Here is an 18333-nt window from a genome sequence, read left to right as displayed (position 1 = left end):
ACAGGTAGCCCAGTCTTATCAATAATTATAATAAATGTAAATGATCTAAATACTTCAATAAGACGAAGAGACTGTCAGATTGGCTAAAAGTCTAAGGCCCAGCTATATGCTGTTGAAGAGAAACCCATTTTAAATATAAAGACCTAGGTAGATTAAAAGTAAAGTGCTATAAAATATATACTCTACAAATGCTAATTAAAAGAAAACTAGATTGATCATATTAATTTAAAGCAAAGTAGATATTAAAGCAAGGAATATTATCAGGGCTGACAGAAATTAATGATAAAGGGTTGCTTTCATCAAGAATTATCAAGACATAAAAAATCCTGAAATTTTGTGTACCCAAAAAATAACAAATAAAATGAACAACTTTATCTCAATAAGTTGACGTCTTATATAAAATGTTTAATTTCCTAGAAAAATGAAGTAGCAAAATTGTTTCGGGATTTTTAAAGACCGGAGTAAATGAATAATCAAGAAAGAAACACTATCAACAATTAAAATTACCCTCCCATAAAATAAGAAAAAATAAACAAACTAGTCATTAAGGAACAGATAACTGTATTTTATATAAAACTTCTAACTTTGAAGCTATTACTTTATTGTGTTTTGGTTTCTGTTGTTGCTAAAGAATAGTATGTCCTTATTCCTTATGAGGTCATCTGTCTTTGTCCCTTTGACATCTCTTATGATTTCCTGTTTATCCCAGTGCTTTGCAATTTCATCTTGTGGTGTCTAATTATGGATGTATTTTTATCCTTATTGAGACACAAAATATACTTTCAATCTAGAAAATTATTCTTTCCTCAATTCTAACAATCACTTAGCTGTTAACTCTTCAGATACCACTTCTTTATCATTTCCTTCATTTCTTTCCTATGGCCCTCCTATTAGTTATGTCTGAGCCTCTTAATGTCTCTTAACTTTAAAAAAAAAGGTTTATTGAGACATAACTCACATCCCATAAAATTCACCCTTTTAAATACACATACAATTCAATGGTTTTTCATATATTCACAGAGCTGTATACTCATCACCACTAAGTAATTTAAATTAATTAATAACATTTATTTACTTACCGCACCATGCGGCTTGCAGGATCTTAGTTCCCTGCCCAGGGACTGAACCTGGGCCATGGCAGTGAAACCACTGAGTCCTAACCACTGGATGGCCAGGGAACTCCCTTAGAACATTTTTATCATCCCATGAAGAAATCTCATATAAACCAGAAATCACTCCCTATTTCTCACTCTCCCAGGCCTTAATAAGCAATAATTTACTTTTTATCTCTATAGGTTTCCCTATTCTGGACATATAAATGGAAACTTATACGTGGTCTTTGTGACTAGTTTTCTTCATGTAATATAAGTTTTCTAGGTTTACCTATGTTATAGGCTGTATCACTTCCTTCCACTTTATTACCAACTAATCTTTCATTGTAGAGATATACCATATTTTGTTTATCCATTTATTAGTGATGGACTTTTGAATAATTTTAAATATTGAATAATTAGGAATAATGCTACTATGAACACTCATGTATAAAATCTACATACATGTAGATTTTTGTATGGACATATGTTTTCAGTTCTCTTGGGTATATACCTGGCAATAGAATTTCTGGGTGACATGGTAATTTATGTTTAACTCACTGAGGAACTGCCAAATATTTTCCAAGGTGGCTGCAACATTTTGCAATCCCACTAGGAATATTTAAAGTTTACAGTTTTTTCACATCTTCACCAACACTTGTTATATTTTGTATTTTTCATTTTAGCCATTCTAGTGGGTATGAAGTAGTATCTCATTATGGTTTTGCTTTGCATTTCCCTGATGGCTAATGATATTGAGCATCTTTTCTTGTGCTCATTGGTCATTTTTATTTCTGCTTTGAATAAATGTCTATACAAATCCTTTCTGCATTTTAAAATTGTGTCATTTGTTTTTAATTATTGAGTTTTAAGAGTTCTTAATATATATTTTGGATATAATTCCCTCATTAGAGATATGATTTCCAAATATTTCCTCACATTACATTGGTGTCTTTTCACTTTCTTGATATTGTCCTTTGAAGCACAAAATTTTTCATTTAGATAAAATTCAATTTATCTGTCTTTCCTTTGATTGCTTGTGCTTTTGACTGATTGCTTTTACTTTTAATGTCAGATATAAGAAATTATTGCCTAATCCAAGGTAGAAAAGATTTACATCTATATTTTCTTTAAAGAGTTTTATAATTGTAGCTCTTACATTTGGGTCATTGATACATTTTGAATTAATCTTTATGTATGGTGTGACATAGGGGATTCAACTTTATTCTTTTGCATTGTGTTTATCCAGTTGTCCCAGCACATTTTGTTGAAAAGACATTCTTTCCTCATTGAATTGTTTTGGCACTGATGTCAGATATCAATTGACCATAAAAGTAAAGGTTTATTTCTTAATTTTCAATTCCATTTCATTGATCTAAATATACAGCATTAAAGCATTACCACACTGCTTTGATTGGTGTAGATTTGTAGTAAGTTGTGGTTTTTTTGCAGTATGTGGGCCTCTCACTGTTGTGGCCTCTCCTGTTTTGGAGCACGTAACTGAATATTACTTCAGCAGTAACTGAATATTACTTTCAAGTTCACCAAAACTTAAACCAAAGCGTATTATCAAAATCAAAAACAAAAATCTGATGCTCCTTTATGATAGAGAATCTAGCATGGATTTATATACTTGTCTCTTATATCATAAGCAACTTAAGAATAGTGTTTAAAAGACTTTCTTTTCCAGAGATTAGCAGAGTACTAAGTATATGAAGGGTACTTACTAACTACCTGGAAGAGAAAAGGAAATATTGTGAGAGAAAAAAAGTTAGAAAAAACTCTGGAAATTGGGAGAGAAGAAGGGAAAGATAGAAAATTGAAAAAAAAAAAAAAAAAGTACAGGATGGGAGAAGGGAATAAGGGGTAGACTGAATTTGCCCAAAGAATATTTTAAGTGATCCTCAAGAAAATAATTTCATATTAAAAAAACCATGAAATGTTAACAAGACCACACAGATGTAAGACATGAAAGGAAAACTTGATGCAAGAAGTCTGGTAATAAGAGACCCTGAGTTGCTAAAACAATCTTGAAAAAGAACAAAGTCAGAGGGCTCACACATTTTGCTTTCAAAACTTACTACGTGGCTTCCCTGGTGGCGCAATGGTTGAGAGTCTGCCTGCCGATGCAGGGGGCATGGGTTCGTGCCCCGGGCCGGGAAGATCCCACATGCTGCAGAGCAGCTAGGCCCATGAGCCGTGGCCGCTGAGCCTATGTGTCTGGAGCCTGTACTCCACAACGGGCGAGGCCACAGCAGTGAGAGGCCCACATACCACACACACACACACACACACACACACACACACACACACAGATCAGAAATAAATGAAAAAGAAATGAAGGAAACGATAGCAAAGATCAATAAAACTAAAAGCTGATTCTTTGAGAAGATAAACAAAATTGATAAATCATTAGCCAGACTCGTCAAGAAAAAAAGAGAGAAGACTCAAATCAATAGAATTAGAAATGAAAAAGGAGAAGTAACAACGGACACTGCAGAAATACAAAAGATCATGGGAGATTATTACAAGCAACTCTATGCCAATAAAATGGTCAACCTGGAAGAAACTGACAAATTCTTAGAAATGCACAACCTGCCAAGACTGAAACAGGAAGAAATAGAAAATATGAACATACCAATCACAAGCACTGAAATTGAAATGGTGATTAAAAATCTTCCAACAAACAAAAGCCCAGGACCAGATGGCTTCACAGGCGAATTCTATCAAACATTTAGAGACGAGCTAACACCTATTCTTCTCAAACTCTTTCAAAATATAGCAGAGGGAGGAACACTCCCAAACTCATTCTATGAGGCCACCATCACCCTAATACCAAAGCCAGACAAAGATGTCACAAAGAAAGAAAACTACAGGCCAATATCACTGATGAACATAAATGCAAAAATCCTCAACAAAATGCTAGCAAACAGAATCCAACAGCACATTAAAAGGATCATACATCATGATAAAGTGGGGTTTATCCCAGGAACACAAAGATTTTTCAATATATGCAAATCAGTCAATGTGATACACCATATTAACAAATTGAAGGAGAAAAACCACATGATCATCTCAATAGATGCAGAAAAAGATTTTGACAAAATTCAACACACGTTTATGATAAAAACCCTCTGGAAAGGGGGTTTACCTCAACATAATAAAGACCATGTTGACAAACCCACAGCCAACATCATTCTCAATGGTGAAAAACTGAAACCATTTCCACTATGATCAGGAACAAGACAAGGTTGTCCACTCTCACCACTATTATTCAACATAGTTTTGCAAGTTTTAGCCACAGTAATCACAGAAGAAAAAAATAAAAGGAATCCAAATTGGAAATGAAGAAGTAAAACTGTCACTGTTTGCAGATGACATGATACTATACATAGAGAATCCTAAAGATGTCACCAGAAAACTACTAGAGCTAATCAATGAATTTGGTAAAGTTGCAGGATACAAAATTAATGTACAGAAATCTCTGGCATTCCTATACACTAATGATGAAAAATCTGAGAGTGAAATTAAGAAAACACTCCCATTTACCATTCCAACAAAAAGAATAAAATATCTAGGAATAAACCTACTTAAGGAGACAAAAGACCAGTATGCGGAAAATTATAAGACATTGATGAAAGAAATTAAAGATGAGACAAATAGATGGAGAGATATACCATGTTCTTGGATTGGAAAAATCAATATTGTGAAAATGACTCTATTACCCAAAGCAATCTACAGATTGAATGCAATCCCTATCAAACAACCACTGGCATTTTTTACAGAACTAGAACAAAAAATTTCACAATTTGTATGGAAACACAAAAGACCCCAAATAGCCAAAGCAATCTTGAGAACGAAAAATGGAGCTGGAGGAATCAGGCTCCTGGACTTCATACTATACTACAAAGCTACAGTAATCCAGACAGTATGGTACTGGCACAAAAACAGAAATATAGATCAATGGAACAGGATAGAAAGCCCAGAGATAAACCCACGCACATATGGTCACCCTATCTTTGATAAAGGAGGCAGGAATGTACAGTGGAGAAAAGACAGCCTCTTCAATAAGTGGTGCTGGGAAAACTGGACAGGTACATGTAAAAGTATAAGATTAGAACACTCCCTAACACCATACACAAAAATAAGCTCAAAATGGATTAAAGACCTAAATGTAAGGCCTGACACTATCAAACTTTTAGAGGAAAACATAAGGAGAACACTCTATGACATAAATCACAGCAAGATCCTTTTTGACCCACCTCCTAGAGAAATGGAGATAAAAACAAAAATAAACAAATGGGACCTAATGAAACTTAAAAGCTTTTGCACAGCAAAGGAAACCATAAACAAGACCAAAAGACAACCCTCAGAATGGGAGAAAATAGTTGCAAATGAAGCAACTGACAAGGATTAATCTCCAAAATTTACAAGCAGCTCATGCAGCTCAATAACAAACAATCAACCCAGTCCAAAAATGGGCAGAAGACCTAAATAGACATTTCTCCAAAGAAGATATACAGGTTGCCAACAAACACATGAAAGAATGCTCAACATCATTAATCATTAGAGAAATGCAAATCAAAACTACAATGAGATATCATCTCACACCGGTCAGAATGGCCATCGTCAAAACAATCTCCCAACAATAAATGCTGGAGAGGGTGTGGAGAAAAGGGAACACTCTTGCACTGCTGGTTGGAATGTGAATTGGTACAGCCACTATGGAGAACACTATGGAGGTTCCTTAAAAAACTACAAATGTAAAAAACTACCATATGACCCAGCAATCCCACTACTGGGCATATACCCTGAGAAAACCATAATTCAAAGAGTCATGTACCACAATGTTCATTGCAGCTCTGTTTACAATAGCCAGGACATTGAAACAACCTAAATGTCCATCAACAGATCAATGGATAAAGAAGATGTGGCACATATATACAATGGAATATTACTCAGCCATAAAAAGAAATGAAATTGAGTTATTTGTAGTGAGGTGGATCGACATGGAGTCTGTCATACAGAGTCAAGTAAGTCAGAAAGAGAAAGACAAATACCGTATGCTAACACATATATATGGAATCTAAGGGAAAAAATGTCACGAAGAACCTAGGGGTGAGACGGGAATACAGACACAGACCTGCTAGAGAATGGATTTGAGGATTTGGGGAGGGGGAAGGGTAAGCTGTGACAAAGTGAGAGAGTGGCATAGACATATATACACTACCAAATGTAAAATAGATAGCTAGTGGGAAGCAGCCACATAGCACAGGGAGATCAGCTCGGTGCTTGTGACAACCTAGAGGTGTGGGATATGGAGGGTGGGAGGGAGGGAGACCCAAGAGGGAAGAGATCCAGGAACATATGTATATGTATAACTGATTCACTTTGTTGTAAGCAGAAACTAGCACACCATTGTAAAGCAATTATACTCCAATAAAGATGTTAAAAAAAATAGCAAAAAGGAAAAGCAAATGCTAAAAAGTGACACAAGAATGACTATACACTTTAATAAATAAGTGTGATTTCCTTCTTTTGTATTTACTTTTCACTCATTCATCTCTCCAAAAATGAATGTTTTGAATATTACTGGGTTTTTTTTTCCAAAAACGAGCAATCAATTCTCCAATTCTTCAACACCAACTGGGTCTCCAAGAATTTAATTCAATTCGTACACAAACTATTCAGAGTTAGTACAGATTCCATAGATTGAGTTCTCTGTCCCAGTATACTGCTCTCATTTCCTTTTTAAAAAAATTAATTGATTAATTTTTATTTTTTGGATGCATCGTGTCTTAGTTGTGGCACGTGGGGTCTTCATTGAGGCAGGTGAGATCTTTTGTTGCAGCATGCAGGCTCCTTTCTAGTTGTGGCATGCGAGTTTTCTCTCTTTAGTTGTGATGCACGGGCTCCAGAGTGCGTGAGCTTTGTAGTTTGCAGCATACAGGCTCTCTAGTTGAGGCGCCCAGGTTCAGCAGTTGTGGCACAGGGTTTGCCCTGCGGCATGTGGGGTCTTAGTTCCCAAACCAGGGATCAAACCCACATCCCCTGCATTGGAAGGTGGATTCTTTACCACTGGACCACCAGGCAAGTCCCTGTTTTATATTTTTATTGAAGCTTCTTTGTTCATTTTGTTTAAGTATATCATAGGAAAAGGAAGAATACAGTGTGCACATTTTGTAGTATGTGGTTATTCTTTGGATTGCTCCAAAAACAGTCATTGTTTCATCTTGAATATCTCACTTCACAATTTTTTTAGAAACTAAAGACAGCTATTCTCTTTGAAATATTACAACTTTTATGCTTGTTTAATTCACTAGCAGTTTTAAGACCAAGAATCTATTTTTCACTTAAACCATCTTTTTAACTTGTTTTGAGAACAAAGCTGGGTATTATTAATATGTAATGATTTTGTATCACTGATAATATCACAAATATATGTTGGAGATATTAGGCAAGACATGTTTGTTATGATGTTATGATGATGTATATTCATTGTTACTTGATAAATGCTGCCTGCGCATCACTAAGTAGAGCAGAGAGCGTGCCAAGTAATGTGAGGGGTTAGGTCATGGAAACCCTAATATAAGGAAAAAAAGAGTAAGTAGCATAGTAAAACTTAGTATGACAGAAGTGAATTAAAATTAAGTCTAATAAAACTTAGATATTTAAGTAATTAATCTTAGTTGCTTTTCATGATCTTGTCCTCTACTCCTAGCAAATTCTGTATTATGTTTGTTTCAAATTCCATCTCCTAATAATCACAATCAGGAAACTCAGAAGTGTTCTTTTCACTGTCCTTTTTACAATGAATTCCAACTGCTTGTTGAATCTGGTTAACTAGTTTGATGATCAGTAAGGTACTTTTTTCTAATCCTAGAACTTTAAAGAAAAATGTTACCTGTTCAAACTAGAGTAATACAGGCACTGGCATATTCTTGGACGTTGTCGAAAAAAATCAAGCCAGCATTTGGCTTTTAAAGTCCCAAATAAGAGAGCTTTTAATTTTTTTAAAGCTTTTCAGTCTGCATAAGAACTCAGTGAGCATGCAATTATTATGTGCTGTTACTTTTTCAGACTGTAATCCATTTATTTTGTTAGTTTCTTTTGAACTCCAAGCTGTTTTATTATCTCCCCTTCTTTTTCTGATTATTTGACAATTGCCAGTTTTTGTTGAATGTTAAAACAATATGCCTCCTTATGGATATCAACTGTTCATTAACTAGGTAGTACATTTGATGGTGAAGAGGAAGAGAATTTGCAAGCAGTGCAAGGATTTAGTGTTGACATTAATGTTATACAATAGATCCTTATGATATTGAGATGTGTATTCTGTCTCAAAGTAGTTTTGATCTGCCATCTTCATTTTCACAAATTATAATCTTTTATGTTTGTCACTCTTAATTTAAAAACTGGTAACAGATGACAATCTTTAAAAATTCATTTTGAACACAACAGTGTTCACAGTGTGAATGCCACAACAAAAACGATAAATAACACAATTAAAGACTGAACAAAGGATTTGAATATTCCTCTAAAGAAGTTATAGAAATGGCAATAAGCACATGAAAAGGTGCTCAACATCATTAGACATCAGCAAATGCAAATCAAAACCACAATGAGATAATACTTCATATCTACTAAGAAATATAAAAAGACAAAAACAATGAAAAATAAGTGCTGGCAAGGATGGAGTATATGGAAGTCTCATATACTGTTTGTGGGAATGTAAAATGGTACAGCCGCTTTGGAAAACAGTTTTGCAATTATTCAGTCAGTTAAACATAGAGCTACCATATGACCCAACTTCCATTTCTAGGTATATATCTTAGAGAACTGAAAATGTATGTCCACACAAAAACTTGTACATGAATGTTCATAGTGTTATTCATAATAGCCAAAAAGTGGAAACAACCAAAATGTCTATCAACTGATGACTGGATAAGTAAAATGTGCATATAATTGGATATTATTCAGCCATAAAAGAGAATGAAGTACTGATATAAGCTACAGTATGGATGAGCTTTGAAAGCATGCTAAGTGAAAGAAGCCACACACAAAAGTTCACATATTATATGATTCCATTTATATGAGATGTCCAGAATAGGCAAATTCATAGAGACAGAAAGGAGATCAGTGGTTGCCAGGGGCTGGAAGAGAGAGTGAAGGGGAGAATAGGTAATGACTACTTAATTAGTATGGTGTTTCTTTTTGGGTTGATGAAAATGTTCTGGAATTAAATAGTGGTGATGGTTGCACAACATTATGAATATACTGAAACCACTGAAGTGTACACTTTAAAATGGTGAATTTTATTTTATGTGAATTGTATCTCAATCTAAAAAAATTCATTGTGATTTCTAAAGTTTTAATATTTGGCGGAAGAATACCTGAAACATGTAGAATACTGCTCTGTATTGTTCATATCTTATCCTGGAATTAAACTTATGTGTGACATACTTGAACCATGCTGTTTTAGCTGCTAAAATGCTCTGTAGTATGATGGCAATGGCCAATCTCTGAGGGAAGTTAAAGAACTAGTTCTTCAAAACTCATTATTTGGGAATTCCTTGGTGATCCAGTGGTTAGGACTCTGTGCTGTCACTGCTGGTGGCCTGGGTTCAATATTCCCTGGTTGGGGAACTAGGATCCCACAAGCCATGTGGCATGGCCAAAACAAACAAACAAACAAACACGAAAAAAACTCATTATTTTGTTTATTGCTGGAATATTTTTGACCACTCAATAGAACGACTTTCCTCAGGTCACAGTAACAAAAAGAGCTGTGCTTTCTTTAAGAAAATTATTTCTTTTCACTTATGAGTACTGTGAATAATATATACAAGCAAAAGCTGCATATGACAATCATTTCTTCTTTGCATTGGTTATCAGGAAACTCAAAGACATATATTTCATCCTTCAGCAACAAAGAGTACAGGGCCTTATGGCATGCAGTTTTGAAACTAACCTCTTGGCCTGATCTTATTTTTTTCACTCTCAGGTTCTTATTTTTATTATGGATATTATGTACCTTATTAGTAGCTTACCTCACCTTAGTTTATTAACTCATATTTTAGAACAGGACAGGGTATAAAAATATACAGAGATAAAGGATGTTATAATTAGAGGGAAAAAAGCCTGAAATGCAAATGTGTTTGAGTAACTTATCTTGATTAATTTACCCTAATATGTAATTAGTAACTGCCTTTATAACTTTCAAATTCTTTATAACTATCTAAGTTTTAACTTTTTTAAGGAGGCAGGGGAAAATGGTAGGAAGTAATAAGCAAAAAGAATGAAACTTTGGAAATGATAAACATTTGTATAAATGATTGATAATATGAATTGCTTTCTGTTTTGAATAGAGTAATAAGTTATAGAATAGGAGGGTGCTGGAAATCCAAAAGTGGAAATAGGTCAATACAGAGGAGGGAAAAGGGAAAATACGGTGGAGATGTTTTCTGAAATTGCTGGCTATACTTTTTGTCTAACATTGATCCTATTTAAGCCCCACTGTGCATAATCAAATAAGAGCTGTGTATGGCATTATTTTTATACTGTGCAGCTGCATGTGTATAGCTTAGAAGGACATTGCTGTCACATCATAAAATATGTCAACATTGCTTTCATATTTTTAACATGGCAGCCTCTATTACAAAATAATACTGTTTCTAAAGGATTTTTAATTTAATTACATGTGGTATTTTCCCCTATCATTTTTAATAGTTTCCATAGAATTATTAAATTAGTTCATGTCTTTATTATCTTTGCATTTCTAGCAGCAAGGACAGATTTATACATTTATTAAGTGCTTAGTAATCATTGATTTTGCTTTTGTAATTTTCCCTATCAGCAGTTTTTCCTTCCCTAAATCCATCTCATCAGCATATAAACATGCTGTAGTATTCCTCCATCTTAATACAAAAACCTTTCAAGGTCCCACATCCCCCTCAAGCTACAGTGCTGTTTCTCTACAGTTTTTTATAGCAAAACCCCTTCAAAGAGTTGTCCATATATGCTGCTTCTACATCCTCATTGCACTTTCTCTGCTTTACTTATCCTATTCAGTGCTTTTGTCCACACCACTCTGATGACATTTGTGTCATGGGCACCAGTGAAGTTTATCTAGCTAAATCCAACGGTCATTCCTCAGTCCTTAGGTTAAGTGTTTTCCCAGCAGCATTGTCACAGTCAATCATGTCATTTTTTTTTTTTTTCTGAAACTTTTCACTTGGGTACTTTGCCAAAACCAAATTCTTGATTTCTTAACACTATCACTACCGCCATCACCAAACATTCCTACCCAAGTCTTCTCCATCTCATCCATGTTGTTACTAATAAATGCTTTTAAGTGGCATTTTTTTCATCAACTACATAGCAATTAATTGGATCTGAGCTTTACACCTCTCTTTCATCTGTATACCTCAAAAAATTTTATAAGCATAATTAACTAAAACTTCACAACATCCTTGTGAAATAGATACTTATGGCACGGCAAACTGATGTACTAAGAGATTGCCTAAGGTATCTTATGCACGTATGCCAAAATTTTGAAAGTGGACCAGGGTAATGTAGTTCCTGTTGAAAGCATTAGACCAGATTTCTTTTTTATGATGAAATCATTCTAAGAATTCTCAGGAAAAGTAAAATAGCAGTAATGATTACTTAATGTCCCTAAATATTCATAGCAAAGTTCTTTTAATAGAAAAGAGTAAAATGCGTATTATCTGAAATCTAGTATTATTAGTGATGGCAACTTTATCTGTTTTATCTAATGAAATATATATATATATATATATATATATATATATATATATATATATATTTGTTTTGTTTTTCGGTACGCGGGCCTCTCACTGCTGTGGCCTCTCCCGTTGCGCAGCACAGGCTCCGGATGCGCAGGCTCAGCGGCCATGGCTCACGGGACCAGCCGCTCCGCGGTATGTGGGATCTTCCCGGACCGGGGAACGAACCCGTGTCCCCTGCATCGGCAGGCGGACTCTCAACCACTGCTCCACCAGGGAAGCCCGAAATATATTTTTTTGATTGTATGTTGTTAGATTGCTTAATTGCTTCACCAAGTCTTCATAGCCATAATCTGAATTGGATCTTTGACGGTTTGGAGTGGAATAGTTTCATTTAAGTCTTTTAGCTATGGTACATGAAACCTTTATAAAACTACGAGCGTTATGTTTGTCTTGATTGCTAGCCTGTTCAAGTAAGGTGGTTTTTTTCAAGGCAATCTTATCAGTGGCAAATTATTCGTTTGGCATTTGTTGACAAGACTGAGATGGACTCTAATTTAGATAAAAACTAAAATTTCCCCCAAATTTATATTCAAATAATGTATTTTAGTTTAGTTAATAGTAATTCCTAAAGGCTTTACCTCTCTTTTGCTACAATTTGAGTTGAATTCCCTAAAAAACTTAGAGAAATAAAAATACAGCCAAAACAGCATATAATTTTTCTCAAATGAAGCCCTTCATTATATTACTTCATCCAAGTGATTAGTTCATTTTTGGATATTGTGTATATATTAGCCTCAAGAGTGTTTCAACACCTCTTGACAGTGCTACCACTTTCTTCCTCTACTGGATGCCCATTTATGGCTCTAAAGCAGAAACCCATGAAGAGGGAGTAAAGATTTTGAGAGGTACTAATTAGTATTGAAAGAATAGGGTGGTAAACTTTAGAAAAACATACAGCTTTATATATACTTAAATTAAAAAACAATTCACCAAGTTTAATGGCCAGTTGTGCTTTGTTTGCGTGGTTTTTATTATCAGCAAAATTATAAAGTTGCCATCTGAGCTCTAGCTAAACTTCATTGTAGTAAGGCTTATCTTAGTTGTCTAAAAATTTTGTAAGTTAACCTGTGGGAATTATAACTCTTCTAGAGAAGTTTCAATCACACATAACAGTAAGGACAAGTGTTGCAAATGAATGACATGATATATTTTGAGGGAATGACAGCTTTTTGTAGTAAGAATAGTGAAATTATTGATATATTTTAGTAATTTATAGAAATGTAATTTTATTTTATAAGAAATGTAAAATCACTGATAATACAAGAAGTGCTGTTTTATTTTATTTTATATTTATTTTTTATTGAAGTATAGTTGATTTACAATGTTGTGATAGTTTCTGGTGTACAGCAAAGTGTACATATAGATTCTTTTCCATTATAGGTTATTACAAGATATTGAGTATAGTTCCCTGTGCTATACAGTAGGACCTTATTTATCTATTTTACATATACTAGTGTGTATCTGTTAATCCCAAGCTCCTAATTTATCCCTCTCCCCTCTTTCTTGTTTGGTAACCATAAGTTTGTTTTCCATGTCTATGGGTCTATTTCTGTTTTGCAAGTAACTTCATTTGTATCATTTTTTTAGATTCCACTTATATAGATATATAAGTGATATCATATCATGTTTGTCTGACTTCACTTAGTATGATAGTCTCTAGGTCCATCCATGTTTCTGCAAATGGCATTATTTCATTCTTTTTTAAAAAAATAAATTTATTTATTTATTTATGGCTGCGTTGGGTCTTCGTTGCTGCACGCAGGCTTTCTGTAGTTGCAGCGAGCAGGGGCAGCTCTTCGTTGCAGTGCGCAGGCTTCTCATTGCAGTGCCTTCTCTTGTTGCAGAGCATGGGCTCTAGGTGTGCAGGTTTCAGTAGTTATGGCACATGGGCTGAGTAATTGTGGCTCGCAGGCTCTAGAGCACAGGCTCAGTATTTGTTGGGCATGGACTTAGTTGCTCCGCGGCATGTGGGATCTTCCTGGACCAGGGCTCAAGCCCGTGTCCCCTGCATTGGCAGGCAGATTCTTAACCACTGTGCCACCAGGGAAGTCCCTATTTTATTCTTTTTTATGGGTGAGTAGTATTCCATTGTATATATGTACCACATATTCTTTATCCATTCATCTATAGATGGACATTTAGGTTGCTTCCATGTCTTGGCTATTGTAAATAGTGCTGCTGTGGACATTGGGGTGCATGTATCTTTTCAAATTAGAGTTTTCTCCAAGAAGTGCTTTTTTAAATGCCATCTGTTTATATTTTGTTTTACCAGAAGTAGTATTTAGTAGTTTAGTATGAAGTAGTTTAGCTGAAGAGAATAGTAGTTTGGAAAGAGTGGCAAAAAGTTAGAATCGTGGTAAATCATCTCTTTAAGTTCTTAAAGAGAACTACAACTTTTTTGTTTCTGCTTTTGGTTTTCTTTAATACTTAAAGCAGTTCTCTTAAGGGGAAGCTCACTTTGTTTTACGTTGTGATATGACCAAGTTTGGTGTTTTAAAATGAGAAACTATCATTTGTTTTATTTCTAGACTTCTCTTGGGAGGCTATAGAGTAATCACTTTTTAACTTCCTGGGTATCTCTAGTGTAGATAGTGGGCTCTGGTTATTTTCTAACAGCAGGTGTTGAATTACAGTCGTCCCTCGGTATCTGGGAGGGATTGGATTAATTTGCATGGATTAATGTGCAGTGGCAGGAATCATTGGAACTCCAGCCTTCACAGCTTCTCTGAACATTAAGGGAAGATGCACATCTAATATTTTACTGAATACCCTGCTTAGACCTACAGGTGAAACTGAGGACAGAAGGCATTCAGTGAGTATTATGTGCCAAAATACTGCTTGGAATTGGAGCTGTCCATTCAAGCTGCCTGTTTTCTTTCCTTCGATGTCTTCCTCCCATGAAATCAGAAAAACAACTTTTAGCCAGACGCCAACATAGTCAACTGTTTGTATGGGTCAGGAAATGATTTCTATCACTTTAGAGCTTTGTTGCTTGTAGATAAAGTATCTAAATTGATTGGTGTTTTTATAATTTGACAAAATTGCTTAACAAAACTTCTATTAATGTTATATAAAGTCTCTTATTTATATGCCCACTCTAGACTAGACCGCAGGCTTCTTTCATTCATACCGTATTATGTGCTTAGTTAAATAAAGCTCTTGTCTTGTTGTTAAAGCTTGCTCATGTTTTTTTCTTAAAACGTAATAAGAAAGGGAAAATAATTGTTGGCAAAAGAGGTTCCCAAGGATCAGAACTATTAAAATTGTTAATAAAATAAATTTCTTTTTTTTCTAAGTTCTGTTGAGGTTTTAGTATAACAGTGCATGAATAGATGAAGTAAACCACTTCTACCCAGCTGATTTAGATTTAAATTTAAAGAGACTTAAAACTCAGTTCTCCAAAATCTAAGACTATTTCCTCTTATAAGCACTATGGTACATTAAGAATTCTGCAATAAAGTAAACCTTCTTTTCCACCCAACATAAACTTGAAAGTTATTTGAAGATAAAATAATTTCCCTCCAAATTTGGAGCACTGTTCCTGAATGGAACATATTCTGCCCAACACAGTTGAGGGTTTTTTCCCTATGTCTACAAAAAATAGAGAAAATAAATTTTCAAATATTTTAGGAGGATCATTTATACTTTGATCTTAATATAGTTTCAGAAATGCCTAGTTGCGCTAACATGGTAGTCACTAGCTACATGTGGATACTTAAATTTAAATTTAAATTAGTTAATATTTAAAAGTCAGTTCCTTAGTCACACCATATTACAAGTACTCAATAACCACATTTGGCTATGGGCTAGGTATCGGACAGTGCAGATAGTAAACTTTTCCATTATTGCTTTAAGTTCCATTGCACAGCTCTGTATAGACTAGAGTTGTCCCTTGCTATCAGTGGGGGATTGATTCTAGGACCTGCCACAGGTACCAAAATCTGTAGATGCACAAGTCTCTTATATAAAGCAGCATAGTACAGTCAGGCTTCCCTTATCTGTGGGACCCACATCACATGGATATTGATATGTATTCCATTAGTGGTAGATCACATTTTTATCAGTTTCTCTGGTTTTATAGATTCCTATTATTTACAAGTATCCTTACCCCCTAAAGTATTGCTAATCAAAGCATGGGATTTTTTTCCTACCAAGTAATTTCCCCAAGTAATAAAAAAAAAATAATAATAGACAGGATTCAAAATAGCTAGATGATGGTAGAAGCATGTTTAGATTTTTGTAAAGTTTGTTATTAACCTTAAAAACTTATGCCAAATTGTGCATAGTTGTGATTCCTAAAAAGAGAATGATAAAGACAGAATTTCCATGTCTACAATCCAAGATTGCAAAACTGAAATAGCCTACCAGTAGCATATGGTTTATGAGATTACTTTTCATATGTAAATTTTAGAGATAATTTTTATTATATAACCACACCCTGAAATGAGCATAAAACACAGAGAAAACATTAAATTGATATATAAATTAATGATTAAACATTTTAGTGACTATTACTTTAAATGAATTTTAGGGTTAATTAGCATATATTTCCTTGTTCAGATTGAATAGAGTGAGAAAAAGCCAGTAGATTTTTAATTCATTTATTCCTTTGAATCTTTTCAATAAGCTTGGTAGGGATAAATATCCTTACGCTGTATATATTGAAACTTATGTAAGGTTGTCAAGTGAAAGTAAAGTCTTGAGTATGCTAAAATTGATTAGATAAGGAAAGACTTTTTCCATTTGGGGCAGAGGAAGAAGAAAAATAGAGGGTTACATGCTAACTACTGGAAACATAGTAAATATAGTTGGTAAACTGGTAAATATAGTTGAGATTTTTCTCTGTGCCTATTTACTAAGATGGTGTCTGGTAGGAGAAAAGTACATAACCAATACATTAGTTGAATTGTTTTCATAAAATGTAATATTACTTTTTATATGTCTAATTTGAATATATTTCATAGTTTCAAGATGATTTAAAAGAATTACCTTTTCATTGTAAAAGCCACCCAGGATTTTTATGAGAAGCCCTAAGATTTGTCTGACTTTAACCTCTAGTGTCGTTTTAATTTCATGTATTTTTTTTTCTCATGCATTTGCAAATATCCAGTAAGTTGTGTGTAAAAATTGCTACCATGATGAAGGAATGCCTTTACTAGAATTTTATACTCTAAGGATTAGGGCTTTAAATCAAGTATGCATTTTAAATTATAGATTTAGTCTTAATTGTCTTGTTTTTGTCCAAGAAAATAAAAAATAAAATAGAACATTTATCTTTTTATTCAGTTACTTATATTATTTGAATGTGACTATTTAAAAATATTTAATAGCTTTTTTAATTACAGAGTTTTATAGAAAGTATATTTGGTTCTTTCACCAGCCTTTTTATTGACTCTTTACCATCACAAGCCTGTTTTATTTTTGTATTGATTGAAGTTGAAAACATAATGCTAGGAAGGAGTTCACTGAAGGCAGGTCTTTGGATACAGAGAGTAATGCATTCCATCTATGTAGCCTTTTTCTGATCTGATTTGATATGGTGGGAACATAGATAATTTGGAGAGAATAAGTTTCTGGTTTTATATTCTTTTATACCTCCATGCATCATTTAAAGCTAACATGTTCTCCTCCTTAGAAATCTTTCCTCTTTTGCCTTTAGTGTATTTTCCATTTCTCTATTTCTTGGACTTAAAACATAACAAAACACCATACAGTGTCACCTCTCTTGCTTCCCATGAGCCTTATTTATAGGTATCCCCCAAATTCTGTTGGATAGTCTTCTCTTTTCTTTATATTCATTCCCTTGGTAAACTCATCCACTCTCTTGGCTTGAATTGTACTTTTTATATGACTGATTTTTTAAACTTTGGACTATTCTGAATGGCAATATCTACCCGTTGTTGAGAAGCATCTCCATTTGGATAGCCTGTGGTAACATTGGGCTTACTTACTGTCCAAAATAAAAGTCACTCCACCCTACCACTAAAGGTTTCTTTCATTGTGTCCCTGGTAATCTTTCTCTGCTGTCCCCATTCCTGTACTTAATTTATCATGACGTCCTCTTGTTTCTCCATGTAAGATGTATCTTGGGTTTCCCATTCTGTCTGTACTCATCTGCACTATCCAGACCCTCATTGTATCACACCTGTTAACTCACTACATCCACTTTCACACCAACCCCGCTTTGCCTTTTTTTTTTTTTCCCTTGAGCTTCCCAAAATCTCCCTGCAGTGACTTTTAAAAATGTATACAAAGTTGGTAATGGCATATTTTCCTTAAATAGAAATTGTAAGCATTTTTATTTATATATCCCTCTGGGCATAGTGCTGGATGCAGTAGGAAATCAGTAAGTAATTGTTCACTCATTCATTCAGCAGCTCTTTCTTGAGTAGTTGTTGGGTTCCAGCTGTTATACTAGTGCTCTAGTGATC

At 34.3% G+C, this 18333-nt stretch overlaps 1 protein-coding gene across 30 annotated transcripts in view; it reads left to right on the top strand.

The window, feature by feature from the left end:
- Positions 1-18333, top strand: part of BAZ2B (bromodomain adjacent to zinc finger domain 2B) — a 390894-nt gene that overhangs the window by 168779 nt on the left and 203782 nt on the right. The gene's annotated exons all lie outside the window — the stretch shown is intronic.

This window comes from Kogia breviceps, chromosome 2 (genome assembly GCF_026419965.1).
Source record: "Kogia breviceps isolate mKogBre1 chromosome 2, mKogBre1 haplotype 1, whole genome shotgun sequence".
NCBI lineage: Eukaryota > Metazoa > Chordata > Mammalia > Artiodactyla > Physeteridae > Kogia > Kogia breviceps.
Note: the sequence above shows the minus strand (reverse complement) of the source record. Positions and strands in the feature narration are given on the sequence as shown.